Below are 27,831 nucleotides of genomic sequence, written 5' to 3'. Positions count from 1 at the left end.
TGGGTTAACAAGTTTACTTTAATCAGTCAAATGTGTATCGTTTACCTAGTTCAGGGGAAATAGGTCAGCACCCCAAACTTCAGAGTATACAGACAGAATTATCAAGACAGAGAAACAGATCAGGTAGACAGGTTTCCAAACTGTCCAACCATTACATCCATACCAAATCAACATCTGGATTTTTCAAAGCCGGGGGGCTCTCAACAATGGCTTCCCAGAGTCTCATCTGATCAAATCACAGAATACTTCTCAAAGTGAGCCCCAAAACAAAGCCTCACATCAGGGCTTATTTAGCCTTCTCCTGGCTCAGAGAATGTAACAACCTTCTGGACCCACTGGCCAATCAAAAAGTATCTACTGAAAAACAAGCCTCCTACCCCAAGCTCCAGGTGCACTTCAGCCTAGGGGCAGGGAAGATCTTAAAAATTACAGAGGCACAAGCAGAGAGAGAGGAATAAGAATTTTTTTGGAAGCAGCATCATGGAGGCAGAGAGATGGAGAGGATTACTGAGGGCCAGTTTGAACTGCCCAGGACTTTTGAGAGCTGCCACCCAGAGCTGCCAAGGACTGAGGAGACATGGCTGTTATGCTGGTACTTTGTCTGTCTGTTTTGATGTTGTTTTGCCAGATTTGTCCACTGGTGAAGAACAGTCCTGTTGTTGCAGAGGTCCTGGAACCTTGCTGTTGGTTCAGGGGTCCTGAGACTGTTCTGCAGACAGAGGGTGAATTGTGCCCACTGGTGAAGGCCAGTGCTGTTGTTGCAGAGGTCCTGGAACCTTGCTGTCGGTTCAGAAGCCCTGAAGAAGGATTTTCTTGTTGTATGTTTATAGAAATCCTGAAAGAGAGTTTTGCTAATGTTTTCAGGGGTCCCAGGACTGTTATGCAGACAGAGAATGAATTAATGAGAACACCGGCAATGTATCTTGTGACCTTGCTAAGCTTTGTCTCCCCAGGAACAAAAATTACTGAGAACTTGCCTTGGATCAAGATGAAGAAAAGACCTCTCTTTGGGTATTAAATGATGTGCTTAAGCTTGTTGTAACTCTGGGGTAGATGGCCTTTTCAGTTGTGATCCAGGGATGGGAAACTTTTGACTCTTTTGTTCTCTGTGACTGGCCAAATGAATATACTTTGCTTATGACTGGAAACTAATCTCCATTTGAGAAGAGGGACTTTGTGATTGACTAAATGAGTGTAATGTCCAAGGGTGGAGTAGTACTTGGAAATTATTGAATTACACTTGGTGAATGCTGTATTTTGAATTATGCTATATTTTTATTTTCTCTGTTCTTAATTTGTCACTGAATAAAATGGAGAGCAGCTATGCTGGTATTTTGAACCTTGGGAAGTTGCCTTTGCTTGGCATTACATCATGCCCTCCCAAACAACCTAGAATTTATTTCATATATACTTATGCATGTATTATCCACTTCCAATAGAATGAAAGTATCTTGAGAGTAGGAACTTTTTAGTGTCTCTGTCCAATACCTAACAGAGTACCTGGTATACAATGGGTGCTGAATAAATGCTTGTTGAATCGTGTAATGGGAATGTAAATTTGACAATTCTGGCTATAGAAAGACACACGGTATTAAGAATCATCTAGTTTTGAAGAATACTAACAGAAATGAATTGAATGAAAAAAGTTTTTTGTTGATTTTTTTACTATATTCTTGGCACTAGGGAAACAAAAATTTTTATATAAAAAAAAGATTTTGTTGTTCAGTTGTATCCAACTCTTCATCAACACATGGGGTTTTCTTGGCAAAGATACTGGAATGGTTTGCTATTTCATTCTCCAGTTCATTTTACCTATGAGGAAACAAAAGAAAACAGGGTTAAGTGACTTGCCCAGGGTCACACAGCCAGTAAGTGTCTAAGGCCAGATTTGAACTCAGGAAGATGAGTCTTTTTGACCTCTGGTTTGGCACTCTGTACACTCTGGTGCCACCTACCTGCCTCACCTTCAAGGTATATTCTAATAGACGGTAATACACACAGGAGAAAGGTGACTTAGGGATGCTAACTGTGGCAAAATGAATGGGAAGGTAAAGCATGTTTTGGTGTATAAGGCTTCCCAATAGACATAGGGAGATAAGTAGGCTAGTTTATACATATCATTAATCAAGTGGGTCAAAACTCCAAAGATGAATGGATGAACTTCCTCAAGGACTAGAGCCTGGGTTCATTAAACTGTCAGTTGTCCTCATGTGTTGTTTATACAATCAATATTAAAATGGACCATTGTTTCTGGAAAATATTTGGGGTTGTTAAAGATACTTTGCAATTTTCCTGTAGGCAGTGGAGTCTCTTCCCCTTTTATTTAATTATGAGTCCAACTCATTATCTACTTATAGCGTCTGTGCCACATTTTGTACACACACACACACAATCTTGCTTGGTTAACAGCATTGGCAATAGACATTAATGAATATCATAGAAGGGGGAATGAAGAGATACATGGTATGTGTGAGTAGGCTACAATATAATGAATTAGTGAATAAAGAACTGTAAATTTAAAAAATCATCAGGTTACATTGTGAGGGGAAAGCATGGGTTGATCATAGATAGCAGACAGACATCCCCAGTACTCCACCTGTATCATAATGTCAGGAAAAAGTGACAAGACCAGTAGTACAGGGTCATAACCCAGAACTGTAATAGGACATGGACAACAGTTGCATAGGATGGGCTATAATCTATATCACTGAAGAGAGCATTCAAATGGATAAGATCAGAGATCCATTTAAGTACAAGACTAAAGGTAAGATCTTTGACCTATGACAATGAAAATATATATGAAGGAACTATTAATATGATCATGAACTTATGAAAAACCTTGTAGATTTGGCTTATAGTGGATTGAGGGGATTAGAACTACAAGTGATTAATAGTGGGAATTGAGTGAACAATATTCACTCCATCTTGTGACTCAATTATGTGTTTAGTCCAACTTCCATCTTGTGAGAAAACTTTATTCAATTGTGGGAATTGGGAGAAAATTATATTGCATTGTTTGAACCTAGCCATGGGTGGCTTGGAAACTGGACATGTGCTGTTTAAAGACTCTTAACCAAGGACAAGAAACTCAGATCCAAAGACTGATACAAGGAGTTTTCTCACAATTGTATATCTCAGACAACCCCCCAAAACTGGCCCCACACTGAACAATTAATCATTGTTTCTAAGGGCACCTACCAGGTCCTTCTGACTCCTTTCACAGCTGCCAAACTTGTGAATGTGAACTCCTGGATCGTCTGAAGAAAGCCCTCACTCCTAAGTGAATAGCAAAACTCTCCAGGGACCTCAAGGCTTGTCTAGTACAGACCTAGAAGCAGCTGTCACATTGATGAGACACCTGTCCCAAGATTCCAGGTGAAGGCTAAATATACTGTCCTAGGTCTTTTGGTTTTGGGGGTTTTTTCTCCTCTACATTCTTGGCCCTCCTACCTGGGACACACTTCCCCAAAAGGTCCCCTCAAGACTCTTACCTCCTCTGATAAAAATGCCATTCCATCATTGCTAAGAGGAGGGGCTAACAAATGGTTAGATCTGCCACCTCAACCCCTAAGCTCACCAACCTAAGCCCATAGCTGTCCCTCAACTCTACATCTCATCCTATCCCAGCTGGCCTCTCCTGGTATTTTGGTTTATGCCTGCCTCTCCCTTATTGGCCAGGATGGAAAGAGTTTTAAAAGAAGCAGGTTCTTTCAGAACTCCTCCCTTTGGCCAAAAGAAGGAAATGTCAGGATCCCCATGCCAAGACCACCCTTCTTTTTTTACTGATAGGAGGCACCATGTTTTCCAGAGTCAAGACCTAGCAAGAGAGCTTTGTCCCCTGCTTGTCATATCAACAATGCATGGTGCCTCACCCTCTGAATGATCTCAGTCTCAGCAAAATCCCAGAATTGTTTCACGTCAGCACCAGGTGGTCCTTGAGCTTGGACAAGCTCCTGTAGTACCCATGTTCCAGTCATGAAGTCTTGCTATGAATCAAACTTGTCACATAGTTACCATAACAGTCCTTGAGGACACATCCCTGCTGTAACCCCTCACTGTCAGGACTGCAGCTCATTGTACAGGCATTGGTATAAGTGCTGAGATTTTTCCACAATAAAATGGTCCTCTACTGGGGGTGGGAGGGAGGAGTCAGTAGCACATATGTGTCTAGTTTCCCTTCTCCAATGGAAAAACAACAGCTTTTTCCTTATAACCAGTGTTAGCTCTTTGGTTTTACTTTATTTTATTTTATTTTTAGAGTTAACTGTGGTTTTGATAACCTGTGTGAGTTCTCTGGGATATTTTTAGAATTAACAGCAGTTGCAGAGCTGCTGGTTTTTTAGATGTGGTATTTTATGGATGTGGTAACTGAGGCTGCAAGAAGTTAAATAATTTTTAGAACCATATAGCTCATAACTGGCATATAAATTATTTGAATTTAGGTCTCTTTATGCAATGTCCAAGGTCTCTTCCTTGGCAGCTATGTGTCACAGCAGATAAAATGACAGGCCTGAGGTCAAGGAGACCAAAGTTCAAATCCAGCCTGAGACACTTACTAGCCATGTGACCTTGGATAATTAAATCACTTAACCTCTATTTGCCTCAGTTTCCTCATCTGTTAAATGGGAATAATAATGGTGCCTACCTCTCAGAGTTGTGATGATCAAATGAGATGATAATTGTAAAGTACTTAGCACAGAGCCTGGCAAAGACTAAGTGATATATAAACGTTAGTAAATATTGTTATTTTTTTGGAGGGGAGAAGGCAAGGCAATTGGGGTTAAGTGACTTTTCCAAGGTCACACAGCTTATAGTAAGTGTGTCACATGTCTGAGGTAGGATTTGAACTCAGGTCCTCCTGACTCCAGGGTTGGTGCTCTATTCACTGTGTCACCTAGCTTCCCCAGTAATTATTATTGTTATTGTCATTATTTCCACTGCACCATGGTGGTCACTGGTTAACTTAAGCCAATTTTTCAAGTTATCTGCTATCAACAAACCAGGCTTTTAAACCTATCCCTTCATGTGCCGATTTTCGTTCTCCCTCCTTGGTTCCAGTGATTCCTCCGCCTGCCTATTGTTAGTAGCTGTGCCCTTCCTTCTACCACCTCTGTCCTAGTCTGGCAGGAGACTTCTAAGATCTGTTGGGAAGTTGATAGAAGGGATACAAAGTGACTGATAACTAAATTATCCTTGAAAAATCTCCACAGTTTCAAAAGTAAACCAGGAGGAGGCAGAAGGGGAAGGACAGAAACAGGCCTTTGCCAGAGTTGGGTAAGGTTCTTCCCTCATACATCTCTTCTGTTCAGTTTCTGTTTGCAGCTATTCCTTTGGGTATTTGGCAGGAAGCTGTTAATTGCCAAAGATAGTTGAACAACTTAGCCATTTGCCCACAAAAGGCAAGAAGACTGCTAAAACTAAAGCCTCATTCAGGAAGCCTGATGGGCATGACCAACTGGCAGTTTGCCACAATAGCTCACCACAAGAGTTGGTCATGAGAAGCCATCAAGAACAGAGCATCTCACTACCACTGGGTATTGAAGAGTCAAGGGGAAATGATGTTGTGAAGGAGCTATGTTTGTATGTCTGCCAACTAAGTTCTGTTATTTCCCCTCTTCCAGTAGGTAGAGGGGCTCAAGGGATGTTTCTTTACTTGCTTGACCTTGAAAACAAGGAAGAAATATTTCAAGATAAAAACAAACATACTCATAGGATCATAGAGTTAGTGGGAAAATACCTAACATTTATGTAGCACTTTAAAGTTTACAAGGGCGACTGGGTGGCACAGTGGATAGGGCCTAGAGTCAGGAAGATTCATCTTCCTGAGTTCAAATCTGACCTCAGACACTTACCGTGTTTCCCCGATAATAAGACACTGTCTTATTAATTTTTTTTTTTGGACAGAAAAACACCAGAGGGCTTATTTTCAGGGGAGGGCTTATTTTAATGAACATTGACAGCAATTTTAATAAACAGGTAAATGTGAACAAAAAAATGTACCTTTATTCAATAAGCAAATCCCTGGGGAAGAACAGGATGACACGCTCACTGCTGCAGCTCTGATTGGATGCAGCTCGGAGCACGGCGTGCGTTTCACGGGGGGGGGGGCCCAACAGTGCATACAGAGGGTACCGAAATGTAGCGTGTAGTGCAGGGGATCACCTTCACTACAGTAGCAATCTCAATAGGGCTTATTTTCGGGGGAGGGCTTATTTTAGAGGAATCTTACACAGTAAGGGGAGGGCTTATTTTCGGGATAGGTCTTATTATCGGGGAAACACGGTAGCTGTATGACTCTGGGCAAGTCACTTCTTAATCATGTTTGGCTCAGTTTCTCCATCTTCAAAATGAGCTAGAAAAGGAAATGGCAAAGCATTCCAGTATCTTTGCCAAGAAAACCCCAAATGAGGTCACAATGAGTCAGACACTACTAAAAAAAACTAAACAAAAAGATTTGCAAAGCATTGGACACGGTATCTCATTTGATCCTTACAACAGTCCAGAGAGGTAGATCACCCCCATTTTAAAGATGAGGAAACAGATGTAGACAGGTGAAATGACTTGCCCAGAATCACAGCTAGTAAGTACCTAAGGCAAGATTTGAATTCAAGTCTTCTGGACAACCAAGTTCAACACCTAATCCATTCCACAACCTAGATTCCAGATCAACAAGCACTTATGAAGCACCTTCTGCTTTCCAGTCATTGTACTGGGTGCTGGGTACACAAAAAAAAAGTGAAAAAGCTTCTTGCCCTAAACAGATTTTCAGTCCACTGGGGGAGTCAATGTCTAAGGCATCTAACTGGCTCAGGGGATGAGTGATGGGGTTGGAGTCAGGAAGACCTGAATCCAAATCCATCTTCAAACACTTAATAGCTGTGTTAGCCTGGGGAATTCACTTAGCTTTTGCCTGCTTCAGTTTCCTCATCTGTAAAATGGGGATAATAATAGCACCTACCACCCAGGGTTATTGTGAAGCTAAAATGAAACAATACTTTGCAACCTTAAAAGGGCTGCATAAATTCTGGCTACTGGCTGATATGTATATATGAGGATATGTGCAAAATATACACAAGATACAATTTTTTGAGGGGATGGGGTCAGGAAGGTTCCATATAGAAGGTGGCACATAAGTAAAGTCTTGAGGAAAAGTAGAGCTCCTAAGAGGTAGAAGTAAGGAACCTCCTCTTGACAATTAGGGCTATTGAAACACAGGGAGATTAAATAGCTTTCTTCAAAGTCACACAGGTCACGCATCAAAGGATGGATTTGAACCCAAAACCTCTGACCTATGACTGGCGCTCTTTCCATTCTAGCACACTGACTCTGAAGACACAGGTAGAAAATCCTGGCCTATGCCCAGATGGGAGAAAGGAAAAAGAATTGTTGCCCACTTGGAACTAAGTTATATGTATAACCATGGAGGCAAGAGCACTGGTTTCCCAATTTTTTTGATCATATGCCTCTAATAAAGATAATTACTTATTTATAAGGAATATTTACTATTATATTATATACATTATAAAAGTTAAACAAAACTAACTATTGAAATAATTTTAAGGGTGAGATAATAATATTTGATTCTAGAATCAATAGGGGCAGCTAGGTGATACAGTGGATAGAGTGCTGGGACTGCAGTCAGGAAGACTCATCTTCCTGGGCAGGTCACTTAACCCTGTTTGCCTCAGTTTTCTCATATGTAAAATGAGCTGGAGAAGGAAATGGCAAATCACCCCAGTGTCTTTGCCAAGAAAAACCCAAATTGGGGCCATGAAGATTCAAACAGAACTGAAACAATTCAACAACAGCAACAAAAAGACTCAATAGGAGTCATTGGCATTTATTGAGTAGGGTAATAACCTGGTCAGAACTGCACACAGGGAACATTTGGCAGCTGTGTGTGGGAGACCAATTAGGATAGGGTTTTGTCATGAACCACTTTGGCGATCTGGTGAAGCCTGTGGTGGACTTCTCGGAATGCTTTTTAAAGAACTGAAAGAAATGCTAAATTTTATTGAAAAGTTAGTGAAAAATATGTAATTTTTCCTGACCAGCTTACTAGACTCCCCTGAATCAATCAACCCTAGGTTTAAAACTCTTGAATAGGACACTATTACAATAAGCCAGGTAAAAGGTACCAACTATGAGTGGAGAAATACTGCTTTAACCTTAACAACAGCCTTTAACCTCAGTTTGGGAACTGAGTGATATGAGGTGAAAGAAGGTGAACAGTGATGGATAATATCAAGGTGGTATACCCAGGTGACTAGAGTAGTGGTGCACTAGGGGCTAATTAGAATGAGGGGCTTTTCCCCTTAAAAACATAATTGACTTATAAGAGAGATTGTCTCCCCCTACTTTATAATGCAATCTGAGACCCCCTAATCTCAACTAGGTTAAGAAAATTAGCTATTCTCCTGGAGTGCTGTCCACAGCATATAGCTTCTGTAGGTACCTGGGTCACAGTTTGACTATAACTTGAGAGTGGGAAGATGGATCCCAATTGGGGTATGCTAGAACCAGTTTGTATCAGCTGGAGAGTCAATGCTTAAACTTTCAGTGTGAGCACTTACATCTCAAAACTCAGCAAACACTATAAATTAGGACTTGATATATCATTTTTATTGACTGTCTAGACTTAAGAAAACAGAGCAAATATTAATAATGAAAATAAACTTTAAAAGTGTGTTGTGGGTAGAGGTTCTTCTCTCCCCCTCAGCTTGTTGTTAAACATTTGCCAGCATACCGTTCTGCATAATCAATTATGGCACTTGTCTACAATATAATCACATATTCTCTTCATTTAATTACTGTCCACATCCCTCAGACCCTCACCTTCCTCCTTTACCTCCTTTCTTCCCTTGCTAGGCAGACTCCCAATCTTTCCCTTTTTTTGTTCATCCTTGGCCCCCTCACAGTAGTTAATCCCAACCTTGTCATCTCCAGCAACAACTCTGAAGATGCCACAGGGGAAATCTTCCATTCCCTGAACATTAATTAATCGTCTCCCCTCTTCAGGTTGTCTCATGATTATGGCAGGTGACCTTTAGAGCTCATGCATTGCAAACTTGTGGTAGCAACTGTTAAGAGTCTCCTGTGTATGTAGGGTGGGACAGTATCACAGGATGAACATGTGGGTTGCAGTCTACTTTATTGCTTTATGTTATCTTTTCCCCAAATATCACCTTTCTAAACTTCCTTCTTTCTGTTGAAGTTACAACCGTCCCTCTAGTCACCTGAGTGTCAATCTTAGTTCCTCACTTAACCCTCAAGTCCAAATAATTTCCATGTCTTGTTTTTCTAATCTCCATAACACCATAGCTCAGGTCCTGGTTACTTTTCTTTGCTACATCTATATTTTTCATCTATACAATTGCAATAGACGAACTGGTCTCCCTGTCTGAAGTCTCTCAACTATCCAAACCAATTTCCATATAAAATTGTTTTCTTCAAAGTGAAGATCTGACCATTTATCTCCCCTCCTTAGACTCCATTGGCTCCCTGTTGACTCTAGAATCAAATATAAGCCCCTTCATTTGGTCTTTAAAATGATTCATGTATATGGGATGGTCTAATTAGAGAAGACTAAAGATTTAAGTAAAAAGTAGTCAAAATAATAACTTTGAAGTTGTTGCTTTCAGTTGTTTTTAGTCATGTCTGACTTTGTGATCTCATTCGGGGTTTTCTGGTCAAAGATACTGGAATAATTTGCCATTTTCTTCTCTAGTTCATTTTACAGATGAGGAAACTGAGGCAGACAGGGTTAAGTGACTTGCCCAAGGTCACACAGCTAATAAGTAACAGGATATAAAATAAATCCACTTCTTTTCTCTCTTTTGGCAACAAAGTCCAACAGGAAGGTACAGAAAAGAATTCCATTCAAAATAACTATAGAATGTTGCAGTTTACCTAGAGAATATAGATAGAATGTGTATTCAAGAGTAGACCTACCAAGATATACATAGAGATGACAGGAATACAACTGTAGAACAGTCTCTAGAGAAAAAGACAGATTAAAAAAGTAGAAAAATATAAATGGCTCATGGTTGGGTCATATCAATATAAAAAAAATAATATTACCTAAGCTATTCAGTGCAATTCCAACTTACCAAAAGGTTACGTTATAGAACTAGAATGAACCAAAACGCAGACTGGGGGGGAGGGGGGGAGAGGAAGAGAGAGAGAGCAGGCAACACTTTTTTTTGGAAGGGCAATTGGGGTTAAGTGACTTGCCCAAGATCACATGGCTAGTAAATGTTAAGTGTCTGAGGCCGGATTTGAACTCAAGTCCTCCTGACTCCAGGGCTGGTGCTCTGTTCACTGCACCACCTAGCCACTCCTACAAAAGGCAACACTTTCAAAGAAAATAATGGAAAGGAAAAAGGAGGCTAGATCTCAAATTACACTACAAAACAATGATCAACAAGATTTTTCATACTACTGTAAAATAAATAGGAAAATTGATCAGTGCAACAGATGAAGTATATAAGATCAAGAAGCAAACAATCATAGGGGCGGCCAGGTAGCACAGTGAGTAAGATCACCGGCCCCAGAGTTGGGATCACCTGGGATCGAATCCGGGCTCAGACACTTAGCACCCACCCAGAAACACCTGGCTGTGTAACCTTGAGCAAGTTACTTAACCCCAATTGCTTAAAAAAAAAAAGAAGCAAACAATCATACCAGTATAATATTTTAAGTATACAAAAATTTTAAAGTTTTTGCACAAATAAATCTAATATAGTAAAAATTAGAAGAAAAACAGGTACCTGGGGGGGAAATCTTTGCAACAAGTTTCTCCAATATTAGTCTCCTTTCTAAGATAGAAACTAAATCAAATTTATAAGAGACTAAAAGTCATTCCCTAATAGAGAAATGCTCAAAAGTTATGAATAGCTCTCAAGGGAAGAAATCTAAGCTTTCAATAATTATGAGGAAAATATATTCTAAACCACTAATAATTAGAGAAATACAAATTAAAGCAACTTGGAGATTATACCTTCTATCTGTCACCTTGGCAAAGATAACAAAGAGGAAAATGACACATGTTGGAAGGGATAAGAGAAAACATTTACATTAGAGCAATGTTGGTGGAGCTATGAACTTGTATAGCCCTTCTGGAACACAGTTTGGCACTACGAAAGCCTCCAGTCAAAGAAAGAGGAAAGGAATCTATATTTACAAAAATGTTTATAGTAGCTCTTTTTGTGGTAACTGAAAACCAGAAACTTAAAGGGATGTCCTATTGGGGAATGGCTTAAGTGAATTTTGGCATATTAATATAATGAAATATTGTTGTGCCATAAGAAAAGATGAAATGGATAATTCAGAGGAAATTGCAAAATTCAAATTGCAAATCTGAACTAATACAGAGCAAAGTGAGCTAAGCTAGGAAAACAATTAAACAATGATAACAGCATTATAGAGGAAAACAACTCAGAAAAGTTTTAGAACTATCATCACCACAGTGATAAACCACAAGTCCAAAAGATGAAGCTGAAATGTACTAGTCACCACCTGAAAGAGAAATGATGATCTTAGAATTTAGAAAGAGACATACATTTTTTGACATGGATAATGTAGGAGTTTATTTTGATGGATTACGTAGGCAGGTATTGGGGGTTTTGGGGGGGTATTTAAAAAATTGTTTGTAAACCCACATAAATCTTCAGCATTCCTGTATATTTCTAATGAAATCCAACAGCAAGAGATGGAAAGACAAATCCCATTTAAAGTTACTATAGACATTATAAAATATTTGGTAATCTACCTGCCAAAAAACCCAGGACCTATATGAACACAACCTCAAAACTTCTCACACAAATAAAGTCAGATCTAACTAATTGGAAAAACATCACTTGCTCATGGCTGGGTTGATCTAATATAATAAAAACGACAATTTTACCCAAGTTAAATTACATATTTAGTGCCATACCTATTAATCTACTAAAAAATTTCTTTATAGAGCTAGAAAAAAATAGTAACAAAATTCATTTGGAAGAACAAAAGGTCCAGAATATCAAGAGAATTAATGAAAAGAAATGCTAGGGAAGATGGTCTAGTCATACCAGATTTTAATCTGTACTACAAAGCAGCAGTCATCAAAACTTCTTGGTACTGTCTGAGGAAGAGTAGTGGATCAGTGGAATAGATTAAGTACATGAGACTCAGCAGTCAATGACTATAGTAACCTACTGTTTGATAAACCCAAAGACCCCAGCTTTTGGGACAAGAACTCACTATTTGACACAAACTGCTGGGAAAACTGAAACATAGTATGGCAGGAACTGGGCATCTAACACCATATACCAAAATCAAGTCTAAATGGGTGTACAATCTAGGTATAAAGGCTGATACTGTAAGCAATCTGGGAAAGCAAGGAATAGTCAGACTTATGGAGAAGGGAGGACTTTGTGACCAAACAATTGTTAGAGAGCATTATAAAATGCAAAATGGATAATTTTGATTGCATTAAACTGAAAAGTTTCTGTACAAAGTCAATGTAACTAAGATTAAGAGGGACATGGGAAATTGGGAAAGAATTTTTACAATGAGTATTTCTGATAAAGGCCTTGTTCTAAAATATACAGAGAATTGAGTCAAATCTATAAGAATTCAAGTCATTCCCCAATTGATAAATGGTCAAAAGATATGAACAGGTAGTTTCCAGAGGAAGAAATTAAAGATATCTATAAGCATATGAAAAAATGCTCTAAATCACTAGTGCTTAGAGAAATGCAAATGAAAACAACTCTGAGGTACCACATTTCACTGGTCAGATTGGCTAAGATGACAAAACAGGATAATGACAAATGCTGGAGAAGATGTGGGAAAATTGGAACACTAATGCATTGTTGGTGGAGTTGTGAACTGATTCAACTGTTCTGGAGAGCAATCTGGAACTATGCCCAATGGGCTATAAATAATTGCATACCCTTTGACCCAGCAATACCACTTCTAGGGTTGCATCCCAAAGAGATCATAGAAGTGGGAGGAAGACCTGTATGTACAAAAATATTTTTAGCAGCTCTTTTTGTAATGGAAAAGAACTGGAAATTAAGGGGATGCCCATCAATTGGGGAATGGCTAAACAAGTTGTGGTATGTGAATGTAATGGAATATTATTGTGCTATAAGAAATGAGGAGCAGACTGACTTCATATTTACCTGGAGAGACATATACAAACTGATGCTGAGGAAGAAGAGAAGAACCAGGAGAAATCTGTGCACAATTACAGACACAACATATATGTAATGACCAACTTTGATAGACTAGACTCTTCTCAACAATGCAAGGCTATTATAAGATAACTCAAAAAGACCTATGATGGAAAAAGATGTCTACATTCAGAGAAAGAACTAGAAAAAACTAGAGAGAACAGAGTTTGAATGCAGACTGAAGCAAAATACCTGCTCTCTCTTTTTTTTTTTTTCTTACTTGGCTTTCCTTCCTCCTTCCCATTGTTCATCCCATCGGTTACAATCCTTCTTCACAACCTGACTAATATCTAATGTGAAAGTATTTGCAGATCCTATAGTTGATTACATGTTGCCATGTGGGGGGGGCGGCGGGGGAGAGAGAGGGAAAAAAATTTGAAACTCAAGGGAATGTGGAACTGAATCTTGAAAACAAACAAATTAATAAAGATTTTTATCCAAAAAAAATTTTTATTCAATTAAATTTTTTAAAAATTGTTTGATGGTGGTAGTAGGAAGGATAGAGTAATAAAAGAAAATATAAAAAGAAAATAAAAATAAACATTCAATCCATTGTTCATAAGAGTAAAAAAAGGTTCTTTGTGCAATAGATTTTTAAAAGTCTTTTACGTTTCAATCTTATATCCTTTTAATCTCTATTTTGTATACAATTTAAAATTTAAAAATATTAATACAATTATATACTTTTAAATTAACATTTGTTGGGACAGGGTGCTAAAAAATGTCCTGATGGGTGTGTGTAATCGCAACATTTGGAAGCCACTGCTCAAAGGAATATTGACATAGAAACAGGTAGTTTATCTCATAAGAACCAAAGGGAGAAATAATGGTGGACTCCATGCTAAAGGGTACTGAGGCAGTTCAGTTATTTGATGACCTGATAGTAAGTAGTAGCAGAGAAATGTCTGTTGTCTTCACCTGTATCTGGGGCATGACTGTGCCCAGAACTTGTCTAACCTGATTACTCCCTACATTTCTGGTGTTAATCATTTGTCCCCACAAGAATCACAAGAAAGCACCTAGAAATCCTAGGTAAAAAACTGAGCCTTAGAAACACAAGTGATATTTTCATTGCTGCTGCTGATGGGGAGGGGGAGGGCAGGAGAGAGGGGTGGAAAAGGTTTTGAAAAAGGAAGGTAGATTCAAGAATGGAACAGAGGGTTAAAGAAATGTCTGAGAACGGGATCTGAATTTCTGTACCATGAGAGACAAGAATAATGGGCTCTTGGCCAAGGTTAGAGTATATCTAATAAGAGTTGGTTAAAAACTCTGCCTTGAGTCTTGTGAGTGGTGAAGAGGGTTTTAGGTGGAAAAGAAAGGAAGGAGGGAGAGCAGGAGTTTGGGGAAAACTACTTTTTTTGTACCAAAGCATATACCATTGAGTAATAACTCCAACATAGGAAGGATAGCAGTAGAGAATTCTAGAACTCCACAGTACACAAAATATAGGCAGCCAGCCAAAAAAAAAGCCAACAAAAAATTGACATCAGATATCTATATATAAATGCATAAATTGTGGGTTATAGACAAGGTGAACTTAGGACAAGCTATCAGATTCGACCTCATAGATATTACAGACTTAGCAAATGGTATTTATGACTGGAATATACCTCCCAAAATATAGGTAGAGTTGGGGGGGAGTAGGCTGATAAAGTTATGTAGAATTATAATTCTATTACCTGCTGAGGGTGCCCTGAAGAACCTACAATTTTTTGCAAGATACTAAAAGGGGCCAGTCTTTTTCATAGATGGAAAATAAGTGAATAATCATCTATATATTCCCATTCAAAAATATCCTTTCATATTATCCCATATAATCCTCAGATACTGGGAAAAGGCTGAGTGATTTTTAAAAAAGAAAATTTTGTACTAGAGGAAGTACTGAACCCAGAGCCAGATAGACCTTGGTTCAAATCCCACCTCATGAAATAAACTAGGTATGTCCCTAGGCTAGTCATTTTGCCCCTATGGGCCTTAGTTTCTTCATTTGTAAGACGAAAGGGTAGGACCTGATAGCATTTAATTTCCCTTTCAGCTCTGTCAGCTTTATCAGAGGACATCTCTAGTTTGTCCAATCAACAACCCTTTTTATAAAAAATAACATTTTTGCCACAGTCAAATTCAGTTCAGTTAGCCAAATCTAACAACAACCAAAAAAATTTTTTAGACAACAAATTTTAGAGATTCACTCTGACATATTAAAAGAATCACAGAAGAACTTTTTTTCCAGACATATCAATTAAGTTGCTTACAATTTATTTGCATTTAAAGAGTCAAAAATGTTGCTCATAGGGCACCATAGTCTTCTACCAACCACTTCTCCATAGGTTGTCCAAACCCCTTATAAGGGGTAGCTTCCTCATGCTCTCTAGAAAACCTGGAATGTCTGACTCTGCAATGATATCAGTTACTATGTATGGCAATACCAGAGACTGCAGAGCTCCACTTACTCAGTACTATAATTGGAGGATAGAAATGCCAGCCACAGGGAAAAAGAGACTAACCCTACGACTCAGTAAACACCGAACAATGTATAAACTACTTCACAGCAGCTGTGACTGAGCTAAAAACCAGGAAACACAGGTGATTCTGGAACACTATCTTCCATATATAAACTCAATTCTTCTTTTACATTATGTTTTTTTTAGAGAAAAGTTACACTGAAGAGACTCCATAACTGATCTTTTCCAAGGGATCGTCATTATTTATACTATAAGCAGGTAGATAACTTAGGGAGGAATATGACATAAAAAAATAAGTATGAACATAATAGGAGTAAAGAAGAAGTCTAAACAAAATACTGAGTCAATTCATGCCAATAAACATTCATTAGGTACCCTATGTGCCAGGCAATAAAAGATATTGAGTCACAGGATCTCAGCTGGGAGGAGGGGGAAGGAAAAGGAAATGAAAAAACAACAAAAGACGTTTCATGGAGGTATTGACATCTGATCTCAGTTTTCAATAAAAAGATGAACAGGCAAGCATATATAAAGCGTTATTTGAGGGAGAGGGGATAGCCTGTTCATATACACAGGTGGAAGAAGGCATGACCAGATTAGAGAATATCCAGACAATCTCTTTATCTGCACTATGGAATACATGAAGGGGAGCAATGTGAAATAAGGTTAGAAAGGTAGGTTCAAGATGTAGAAGGCTTTATGCATCTTTTATTCAATATAATAAGTACTGATTAAGTGTCTACTATATGCTAGGCATTGAGGACATAAAGAAAAAATGAAACAGCCCTGTGTTCCAGAAGCAAGCATGGGGGCATCACTGAAGGTTTTAGAGTAGGGCAGTCCTTTGTCAAATCTATGAATTAGAAAGACATTTGGACAGTTATGTGGACAAATTGGTGATTACTGGAACCCTGGATATCAGCTAGAAATCTATTACAATTAAACTGAGAGCTGAAAAGAGGCTGAATCAAGGTGGTAAGGAAAAGATGGATAAAGATAGAAGGAGGGAAGGGAGGGAGGGAGAGAGAAAGATTGAGGGAGAGACGAGAGAGAGAGAGAGAGAGAGAGAGAGAGAGAGAGAGAGAGAGAGAGAGAGATCTTGGAGTTAGAATTGCAGAATTAATGGGACTCAGGACATTGCAGGATGTACAATGAATAGTTTTGATTACATTAAATTAAAAAGCTTTTGCACAATTTATTCTGATTATTCTCCCCATATATCCAAAGTGGGTTTTGAGGTTTCAAGTTATCCACAGAGATAAAGAAATCCAAAGGAAAGCCTTTATATACTAAACAGACCTCCACCACCTCCCCTCCCAAAAAAGAAAGTAAAAAACTATGCTTCAATAAGCATTCAAACTCCACAAGTTCTTTCTTTGGAGGTGGATAACATTTTTTATCATAAATCCTTTGGAATTGTCTTTGATCATTATATTGCTAAGAAGAGCTAAGTTGCTCACAGTTGATCAGTGTACAATATTGCTGTTATTGTGTACAATGTTATCCTGGTTCTGCTCACTTCACTTTGCATCAGTTCATATAAAGCTTCTCAGGCTTTTCTGAAAGCATCCTGCTTGTCATTTCTTATAACACAATAGTGTTTCATCACAATCATATGCCACAACTTGTTCAGCCAACTGATGGACATCCCTTCCTTTTCTAATTTTTACCAGCACAAAAAGAGTTGATATAAAAGTTTTTGTACATGTAGGTCCTTTTCTTTTTTCTCCGATTTCTTTGGGATATAGAGATAGTGGTGGTATTGCTAGGTCAAAAGGCATGCACAGTTTTATAGCCCTTTGGGCTTAGTTTCAAATTGCTCTCCAGAAAGGTTGAATCAGTTCAAACTGCAACAACAGTGCATTAGTGCCTGAATTTTTCCATATTTCCAATATTTGTCATTTTCCTTTTCTGTCATAGTGGCTAATCTGATAGATATGAGGTGGTACATTAGAGTTGTTTTAGCTTGAATTTCTCTAATCAAGAGTGATTTAGAGCATTTTTATATGACAATAGGAGCATTGATTTCTTCTTCTGAAAACTGCTTGTTTATATCCTTTGACCATTTTTTTTTCAGTTGAGAAATGACTCATATTCTAAATTTGACTCTGTTTTCTATGTATTTGAGAAATGGGGCCTTTATAAGAAACTTTCTATAAAAAAACATTTTTCCAGTTTCCTGCTTTCCTTCTAATCTTAGCAGTATTTGGTTTTGTTTGTGCAAAAGCTTTTTAATTTAATGTAATCAAAACTATCCATTTTACATCCTGCAATGTTCTCTATCTTTTGTTTGGTCATAAATTCTTGCCTTATCAATATATCTGAGAGGTAAAATTTCCATTGTCCTCTAACTTACTTATATCACTCTTTTCTTTTTTTTTTTTGGAGGGCAATTGGGGTTAAGTGATTTGCCCAACATCACACGGCTAGTTTTTGTGTTAAGTATCTGAGGCTGGATTTGAACTTAGTTACTCCTGACTCCAGGGCCAGTGCTCTATTCACGGTGCCACCTAGCCGCCCCTGCTTATATCACTCTTTATGTCGAAATCAGTACACATTTTGACCTTATCTTGGTATACAATGCAAGATGTTGGTCTATACTTAGTTTTTGCCAAACTGCTTTCCAGTTTTTTTTTTTTCAGAAATTTTTGTCAAATAGTGAATGCTTGCCCCAAAAGTTTGGATCTTTGGATTTATTAAACACTAGATTACTATCATTTACTATTGTGTATACTGTACCTAATCTGATCCACCCCTCTATTCTTAACCAGTATCAGATTGTTTGGATGATTACCACTTTGTAATTCAGTTCCCTAGGTACATTCCTTCACTTTTTTTTTTCAGTAATTCCCTTGATACTCTTGACCTTTTGTTCTTCCAGATTAATTTTGTTATTATTTTTTCTAGTTCTATAAAATAATTTTTTGCTAGTGTGAATGGCATGGTACTAAATAGGTAAATTAATTTAAGTAGAATTGTCATTTATATTATATTGGCTCAGCCTACCCATGAGCAATTAATATTTCTCCAGCTGTTTAGATGTGACTTTAGTTGTGTGGAAAATGTCTTGTAATTGTGTTCATATAGTTCCTAGATTTGTCTTGTCAGGTAGACTCCCAGATATTTTATGTTGAATGCAGTTATTTTAAATGGAATTTCTCTTTCTACCTCTTCTTGCTGGGCTTTATTGGTAATATATAAAAATGCTGATGATTTATGTGGGTCTATTTTCTAGCCAGCAAAATTGCTTAATTATTTTAACTAGGTTTTTTATTTCAGTCTCTAGGATTATCTATACCATCATTTTGCTTGAAAAGAGTGATAGTTGTGTTTCCTAATTGCTTACTCTAATGCCTTCAATTTCTTTTTCTTTTCCTATTGCTATACCTAGCATTTCTAGTACAATATTGAATAATAGTGGTAATGATGGTCATCGTTGCTTCACTCCTGCTCTAACTGGGGAAGGGTTCTAGCTTATCTCCATTCCAAATAATGATTTATGATGGTTTTAAATATATGCTACTTACCATTTTAAGGAAAGCTCCATTTATTCTTATGCTTTCTAATGTTTTAAATAGGAATGGGCATTTTATTTTTTTTTTCTGCATCTATTGACATAATCATATGACTTTTGTTGTTTTGTTATTGATATTGTTGATTATACTAATAGTTTCCTAATGTTGAAGCAGTCTTATATTCCTGGTATAAACCCCACCTGGTCATAGTGTATGATCTTTGTGACATATTGTCATGATTGATGTAATCTCCTTGCTAATATTTTATTCAAAATGTTTGCATAAAATTTCAATAAAAAACATCAAATTGGAAATTCTGAAATTCAAAGGAGAGATTAATAAAGTTGAAAGTAAGAAAACCATTCAACTAATAAATAAAACTAGGATCTGGGGGGAAAAAACAATGAAAAAACCCAATAAACTAGATAAACCATTGGCTAATTAGATTTTGGGGGATTTTTAATTTGTTCTTTTTCTAGTTTTTTAAATTGCATGCCCAATTCTTTGATTTTCTATTTTCCTATTTTATTGATATAAGTATTTAGAAATATAAATTTTCCTCTAAGTACTGCTTTGGCTGCATCTCATAATTTTTTACTATGATTTATTTTTTAACCTACTCATTCTTTAGGATTAGATTACATAGCTTCCAAATAATTTTTAATATATGATTCCATGGTCATTTATTGAATATAATTTTTATTGCACTGTGGTATGAAAAGAATGCATTTAGTATTTCTGCTTTTCTGCATTGGGTTTTGAGGTTTTTATGCCTTAATACATTTGTGAAAATTTTTGTGAAAGTGCCATATGCAGCTAAAAAAAGGTATACTCATTTCTATTCCCCTTCAGTTTTCTTCAGAGGTTGATCATATCTCACTTTTCTAACTCATCTTCTTAGCTTCTTTCTTATTTATTTTATAATGAGATTTATCTAATTCTGAGAGGGGAAAGTTGAGGTCCCCCTCTAGTATACATTTACTGTCTCTTTCTTCCTGTAACTCATTTAACTGTTGCTTTAAGAATTTGGATGCTTTGCCATTTGTTGCAGATATGTTTAATACTAATATTACTTCATTGTCTATGGTGCCTTTTTGCAAAATGTAGTTTCCCTTCTCCTTTATAATTTGGTTTATTTTTTCCTTTGTCTGAGATCATGATTGCTACCCCTGCTTCTTTGACCTCAATTGAAGCAAAATAGATTCTACTCCTGCCCCTTATTTTTATTCTGTGTGTGTCTCTGTGTTTCAAGTATGTTTTTTGTCAACAACATATTGCTGAATTTTGGTTTTTAATCCATTATGCTATATGCTTCCATTTTATAGATGAGTTAACATGATGTTTTTAATAAAACACTTAAATATCAATACAAACAATTGTAAAGAGAGAGGCAGGCTGGTACAATGGGTTGCCACTTACCATTTATGCAATTTTGAATAAGTCACTTAACCACTCTGGGTCTCTTTTGTAAAATGAGGGGATTGGATTAGATGACCACTGAGGTCCTTTCCAATTGTAGATATATGATCCTATGGATTAAATTTAGCAACTATTTATACTTAAATGAATTTTAATCTATAATCCATCATCATTGTTTTTTGTTCTTCCCACTAAGTCACTATCAGAATTTTTTATCCATTCTTATTCCCTATAGATGATTCCTATGTCATTCTTTTGATTCTATGTTATATTTTTAACTGCATTATTTTATAAAAGTTCTTCTTTATTTCTCTTTATTCCTCATATTTGTCCGTCTTAAAATGTTACCATACTCCATTAATATACCACAATTTAATCATTCCCATATTGCTGGACATGTAGCTTACTTTCATATTTTTTGTTTTAAATTACACATAAAGCTTTCATGAACATCTTTGAACAAATAACTCTTTTTGTTTGTTAAAGCTTTCAAGTTTCATATAGTCCCAACAACGTGATTATTCCATTAAAAGGTCACATGATTTCTTAAGTAATTCATCTGTACATATTTGGCTAGAGATTAACAACCTTTCCTATAAAAGTATTAAAATAGCTAACAATAATGGTTCCCATCAGTACTGCAGATCCCTGTATTTTAAAGGATTAACTTTAGAGCAAAATTTAAAGAAACTCAGAGTATCTACCTACAATTTGTTACCACAGCTGTATTTGCAGGGTTCCAAACAAATGGGGTAGTCTTTTATTAAACTGCTTTCTGAATTCATAAAGTTTTTAGAAATTTTATTAGAACACAACTTTAACAACTATTTCTAAGGGATAAAAGGAAAATTGTTTTAAATTTTCATTAGGGTTCATTTAAACAGTTGTGCATTTGTTTGGGGGGGGTTGCTTTATTTTTTTTAAAGGATGTAGATGTTCTTGATAATTCTCCTCACTAGGGCAGTATACTAGAAACTACTGTACTTTCAAGGGTTCAACAACACCGATCCTTTTTTATTTTAAATAAGAACATGGTAGGAAAAAAAAAGAATGATGGTCGAAATGATGCACATGATTCCTTTTGTCTTTTAGAAGTAATCCCTGATACAAAGCATAGCTCATGGTAAAACAGAGGATTATTTTGTTCATCTCAAAATTTAGCTGACAAAAACTAGATCAGCTATCAATGCTTAGAGGAAAAGATTTTTTTTAGGTGGATAATGGAAAAAGACTGAGATATAATATTAAAAAGGGATGACTAAAGATCTTTGAGAAAATAGAAACACAGAGGTATTTAGCAAAGTCCAGAATCTAAAGGAACTAGAAAAGAAACAGTGGGGGTAAATAGGCAGCCGGACAGAAAAGAGGCAGCAATTCAGTATAGGAAAGACCTAACTACTCATTCTCTGAAAGAAGAAAAAGGAAGACTCCAAGGAGGTGACTAAAAGATAGAAGTTATATCACACCTACTTAATTCACAAGGAATGTGTGGTTGTTTAAAATCTAACACTATCATAAATCAAAGAATTTTGCCCGGCAGGTAATTCTCAGTATGGAGGAAAAACAGAGGGCTGTCTCTAAACATTACTACATACCACACATCAAGTAAGTTTAATTGTTCATTTTCAAAGAAGAGTTTTAACTCTAGATGGGACCTTGGAAAACTAATCCAATCTCTCTCTCTTTTTTTTTTTTTTTACAGAAAAAGAAACTGAGGCCCAGAGCATTTATAACCAACCCAAACAAAAGTAAACAATGGAAGAATAGAGTTGTCACTAGCAGTTATGATAGCCAAGGTAGGATCCACTTGAGATAAATTCTGTTGAGGGTGAAGTGGGAAAGAGACAGGACCCAGTCACAGGACTTCACAGAAAGAAAGAAATCCTAGGATATCAACCACTGTGGTTATAGATCCAGAGAGAATGAAAGTATAAAGGGAAAAAACTCACCACCTGGTAACTTCCTGTTATACTAATTATTCTTGCTACCTAGGTGTTCAGCTTAATTGTTTTGCTACTAAAGGATGATGAATGCTATTAATTTCTTTTAAGTATCAGTGTCCTGGGACAGAGCCCCAATGATCCCACCCTAGTTAGGGCTGTCTTAACTACAGCCCAGGTCAGTTTTCACTTTGTCAGATTGTCTCTTTTTACATGTAGTTAGTATTTAATATTAACATCATCTAAAAATGATAAGATTAATGATAATAACCAATATTGATAACAGTAATTTAAGGTTTGTAAAGCTATATATATATATATATATACACATATATATTTATCATTTGATAAACACAATACTGTTAAACAGGTGCTATTATTATCCCAATTTGGATATACTATGTATTTGGGGAAACTGCACACTTGACATCCAAACAAATTTGATATAGATTCAGCTTATTTGTCCTATCCCCTCCTGCTTGGGTTATACCATCATCATCATCATCATTAAATATTCGGAAAGAAATTGCAAGTGGGTGAATACACATATGAACAACCTCCTGAAAGCATTCTACATGGCCATAATACAGTACTGACTGGCTCCATTTGGAGACGTTATATGAAAAGATTGAGTGAGTTATAATTTCTACATAACTGATAGATTTGTTAGTTGACTTCATTTAGTTTTCAAAACTAGAAGAGTGATTGGTACATTGGACCATTTGCTATTTGTATGTGTCTGATTATGTTAAGTACAGATGGCCTTTATCAACCATAGGATTTGGAGCTAAGAGGGACCTTATATATCATCAAATCAAACACCTTCATTTTATTGGTGAGGTTAAGGACCAGAAAAGGGTAACATTTTTCTTAAAAGTGTCAGGTTTAACCCAGAAAACTCAAATGATAAGCAATATCAAACTGACTAAGAGGCTATCCTATTAAAAACAATTCTTTGGTACAGATACTCTGATAAAATGTAAGCTCCCTGAGGGCATAGACTATTTCATTTTTGTCCTAGTATCCCCAGAGCCTAGCATAGTCCCTGGTATAAATATTGTTGATAAGAGAAATGCAAATCAAAACACCTCTTAGGTACCACATCACACCTGCCAGATTGGCTAACATGACAAAAATGGAAAATGATAAATGCTGGAAAAGATGTGGGAAAACCGGAACACTAAGGCATTGCTTGTGAAGTTGTGAATTGATCCAACCATTTTGGAGAGCAATTTGGAACTATGCCCAAAGGACTACAAAAATGTACATACCCTTTGACCCAGCAATGTCACTTCTAGGGCTACATCCCAAAGAGATCATACAAATGGGAAAAGGACCCACATGTACAAAAATACTTACAGCAGCTCTTTTTGCTGTGGCCAAGAACTGGAAATCGAGGGGATGCCCATCAATTGGGGAATGGCTGAACAAGTTGTGGTATATGAATGTAATGGAATACTATTGTGCTATTAGAAATGATGAGGAGGACTTCAGAAAAACCTGGAAAGACTTATATGAACTGATGCTGAGTGAGGAGAGCAGAACCAACAGAATATTGTACACAGTTACAGCCACATGGTGCAATGATTAACTTTGATAGATTTGGCTCTTCTAAGCAATGCAAAGTTCTAAGACAACTCTGAAAGGCTCATGATGGAAAATGGTTGTTCATATCTAGAGAAAGAATGACAGAGTCTGAATGCAGATTGAAGCATACATACTATTTACCCTCTCTTTTTTGTTTTATTTCTTCTTTCTCATGGTTCATTCCATTGGTTATAATTCTTCTTTGCAACATAACTAATGTGAAAATATGTTTAATGTGAATGCATATGTAAATCCTATCTTAGATTTCATGCCGTATTGGTGGAGGGAGGAGGGGAAAGAGGGGAAGAAAATTTAAAATTCAAAAGCTTGTGGAACTGAATGTTGTAAACTAAAAATAAATTATTTTTTTAAATGTTGATTAATTGATTAATTAGGTTGATTAATCCCCATAATGTATGTGTGTCTGTATAATTATAATTGCTTTTCAATCCAGTGATCCCAAGAACTTAAAATTTTTATTAATACTTTTGTATACAGTGCCCCACTGGCACTTTCGTATATTGCCTCCCTACCCCAATTCCATAGAACTCTTTTTTTTTTGTCCTGGATTCATTCCAGAGAACTCCCAAGTGAGGAAATTTCCTGTCACCACAGATTGGCACCTGCTCAGTAATTTATAATATAAGAGGGATTCATTTCTTATAAGGTAAAATAAATTATAAATTATTTCTCCTGGCTTCACCCTCCATCTGTTCCATACCGGCTTCCTTCAAGTTCAATGCCGGCCCTGTACCTCACGATCTCCCATATCACTATGGTACAATCCTCCCCGCCCCCAATATGCTATTTCAAGGAAGAAAAGGAGGGAAAAGTTATAACAGCGTTATAATGGTAATAACTCTTGTTAATATAGCACTCTACGGTATGCAAAGCACTTATAAATATCTCATTTGATCCTCACAACAACCCTTGAGGTAGCTGCTATTATTATCCCCATTTTGATCTGCTGCATACTTTGCGGACCTATATGCTTTATGTTCTAAGCAAGATGAATACAGGTTCTGTGCATTCATTTTCTCCCCTCTCCCCCCACCTGTTCTGGACTTAGTTTAGTTTGGCACACCACGCCCCACCCCTAAAGACCGCTTGTTACATCGCAGCCTGTACCCTGCCTGGGTTCTCTGAATGGCTCTTCAAGGCTTAATGGTAAATTAGGGTAAAAAGGAGCAGCCCCCTTTTTTTCCTGGGCGCCTAGCATCTCCCACACGAACACCATCCCTCCCCTCCTCTCCCACCCATTCCCCACTCCCCACTTCCCACCCCCGGCCCATAGATCTAGAGATGTATCTAAGCTCTAGAAACTTCAGTGCCCTTGGTGAAACACTTTTAATAGAACAAATCACATGTTGGGATATAATATAGTTTCCTAGTTGCCATTTGAAAAGTAGCTTTAAACTTGTTTCTTCAAGTTGAAGACCATTAGTTGTTCTCATAACTTGAAGTCAGGACTAGGCAGCGGAAGCCAACTGTCTGACAAAACACCCCGAGACCACTCTAGACCTAACATCCTTCCTCCCTCCCCCCTCCGTAACCGAATAATGCACAATAGCTGGCACATAATAGGCACTTAAATGCTTGCTGACAGACTGATTAAAGTAACTCCAATACCGCAAAACCTTACCTGAGGCTCTAACCATTTAATTTTCTGGGCTTACACCGTCACATCCTCGGGGAGATTTCAGATCGCCAACAGGAAGCCAAACCGAAGACAGCTTTCTGGGATGGCCATTATTAAAATTCTTCCTCTATATTTCTCACCTCCATTCCCTTCATCTTTCCCTAATAATTTTAGCTTGCCAAGAAACTTTCCCTAAGGGCCCAGACAGCATTTAGGATTACTCCGCAAGTTTCTTCATCTACTCAAGGCTCCTGGGGGTAGGATGACCCAAGAATCTGTTGAACCCGTTAACAGAACAGGCTCGTAACTTTTGGGAATCACGTGTCTTGCTCAGCTGCTCCTTCAATTTCAGGAACCTTCCTACAAGGTTCCAGTTTTTGCCATTGTTACAGAGCCCCCTGGGAGTTCCTTTAGCAGGAACCTCGAGGAAGGAAGCCACCAGCATGCCCCATAGCCTCCAGTCAATCTCCAGACCCCAAACTGTGCACCTCCTGGAGTCTTTTATGGAAAAGCACTCACTCTTAACTAGCTATACTTGTCCTAAGACTCAATAAGGTTGCTCAGTTTCTGAAGATTGGGAACGAAGATAAAGCTTTAGAAGTCCTCGGATCTTTTTTAGGAAGCTGCTATCCCCCGACGGAGGAACACTGACCTGTTATTATTATTATTTTTTACATATGTCTATATATATATATATACATACATATATACACGCGTGTGTGTGTATATGAACATTTCCCCTAATAGAATGGAAGCTCTTTCAGGACAAAGACTATTTCATTTTTTTTTTCTTCACATACCCAGCACTTAGTCACTTATTCAAGGAACACTTATTAAAGATCTGCTATGTACCAGTTCTTAACGCATAGTACAGCCTTTAAAAATGTTTGTTGATTAACAGATGTTGACAAGACTATTGACTGCCTTGTATAACCCATCTCAGCACCTGATGCGTCCACATGACCATGGTATGCAAGGTTCATTTTATCTGGTGTCCTGTCATAGCTAGCTGATGAGAGCTGGCCAAGGGTACTGTGTGGTAATAAAGCAATAGAAAGAAAACAAGTTATCCCCTCCACTAAAAAGCTGGCAACAATTCAGCTTGCAGTGCATTGAGAAGTGTGAGGTGGATCTGAATGTATGCATTCTGTTCTCAGCTCTTCCCAGAGGTGGTTAAATAATCATTGCTCAGCCGCTTAATTTTCTTTGCCTCAGCTCCGATAACTGTAAAATAGATTCATAGATCACTGAACTAGGAAGGGATTTTAGAAGACTTCTTGTCCAAACACTTCATTTTACAGGTGAGGAAACTCAATCCTAAAGAGTCAAATGGATAACCCAGGTCTACAGGCTGAGGCCAGTGTCTTATTCGTGCTGCTGGAGAGAATGTTGTCATCGCAAAAATGTGATGTTTCAACAGAATTCACATAAATATTAGCTCACTTTTATAACAAGATTTAAGTTTTAGGAAGCATTTTCCTCACAACAAATCAGTAAATTAGTGAACATAAGCCCATTTTACAGAAGAAGAAAATGAGGATCAGGACTAAGTGACTTCTCTGTGATCACACAGCTGGTAAATATGGAAGGCAGGATTTTAGCCCAAGTCTCTCCTGATAAAAGTTCAGGCTTTTGCCATGATATCACTCTGTGATATTATATATATATATATATATATATATATATATATATAATATTATTAGTATTATAGAATCACAGACTTAGAGCTAGAAGGGACCACCAAAGTCTGTATAACCATGAGCTGCTGGAGAAAAATGCTGCATGCTTCTTATGTATTGTCTCTCCATTAGAATGTAAACCTCTTGGGGGTGGTTAGGTGGACCAGTGAATAGAGCACCAGCCCTGGAGTCAGGAGGACCTGAGTTCAAACTCAGCCTCAGACACTTAACACTTAGTAGCCATGTGACCTTGGGCAAGTCACTTAACCCCAATTGCCCCTCCAAAAAGCAAAAAATTAAAATAAAAAAGAGAGAGAATGTAAGCTCCCCAAGCATATAGACTGGTACAGTGGATAGAGCCCTAGTTCTGGAG

The 27,831-nt window shown here is 37.4% G+C and overlaps 1 long non-coding RNA gene across 1 annotated transcript; it reads right to left on the bottom strand.

Annotated features, from left to right (window-relative positions):
- LOC138148015 (uncharacterized) lies at positions 1-26,016 on the bottom strand. Its single transcript, XR_011164961.1, has 2 exons — positions 25,783-26,016; positions 1-1,812 (listed from the first exon to the last, which is right to left on the bottom strand). It is a non-coding gene; the product is annotated as an uncharacterized lncRNA (long non-coding RNA).
- Between the last annotated feature and the right edge of the window lie 1,815 nt (positions 26,017-27,831).

Source organism: Petaurus breviceps, unplaced genomic scaffold (genome assembly GCF_028583685.1).
Source record: "Petaurus breviceps papuanus isolate PSGF00001 unplaced genomic scaffold, PetGlider_PUasm1.0 90822, whole genome shotgun sequence".
In the NCBI taxonomy this organism is placed as follows: Eukaryota; Metazoa; Chordata; class Mammalia; order Diprotodontia; family Petauridae; genus Petaurus; species Petaurus breviceps.
This window is presented reverse-complemented; position numbering and strand designations above follow the sequence as displayed.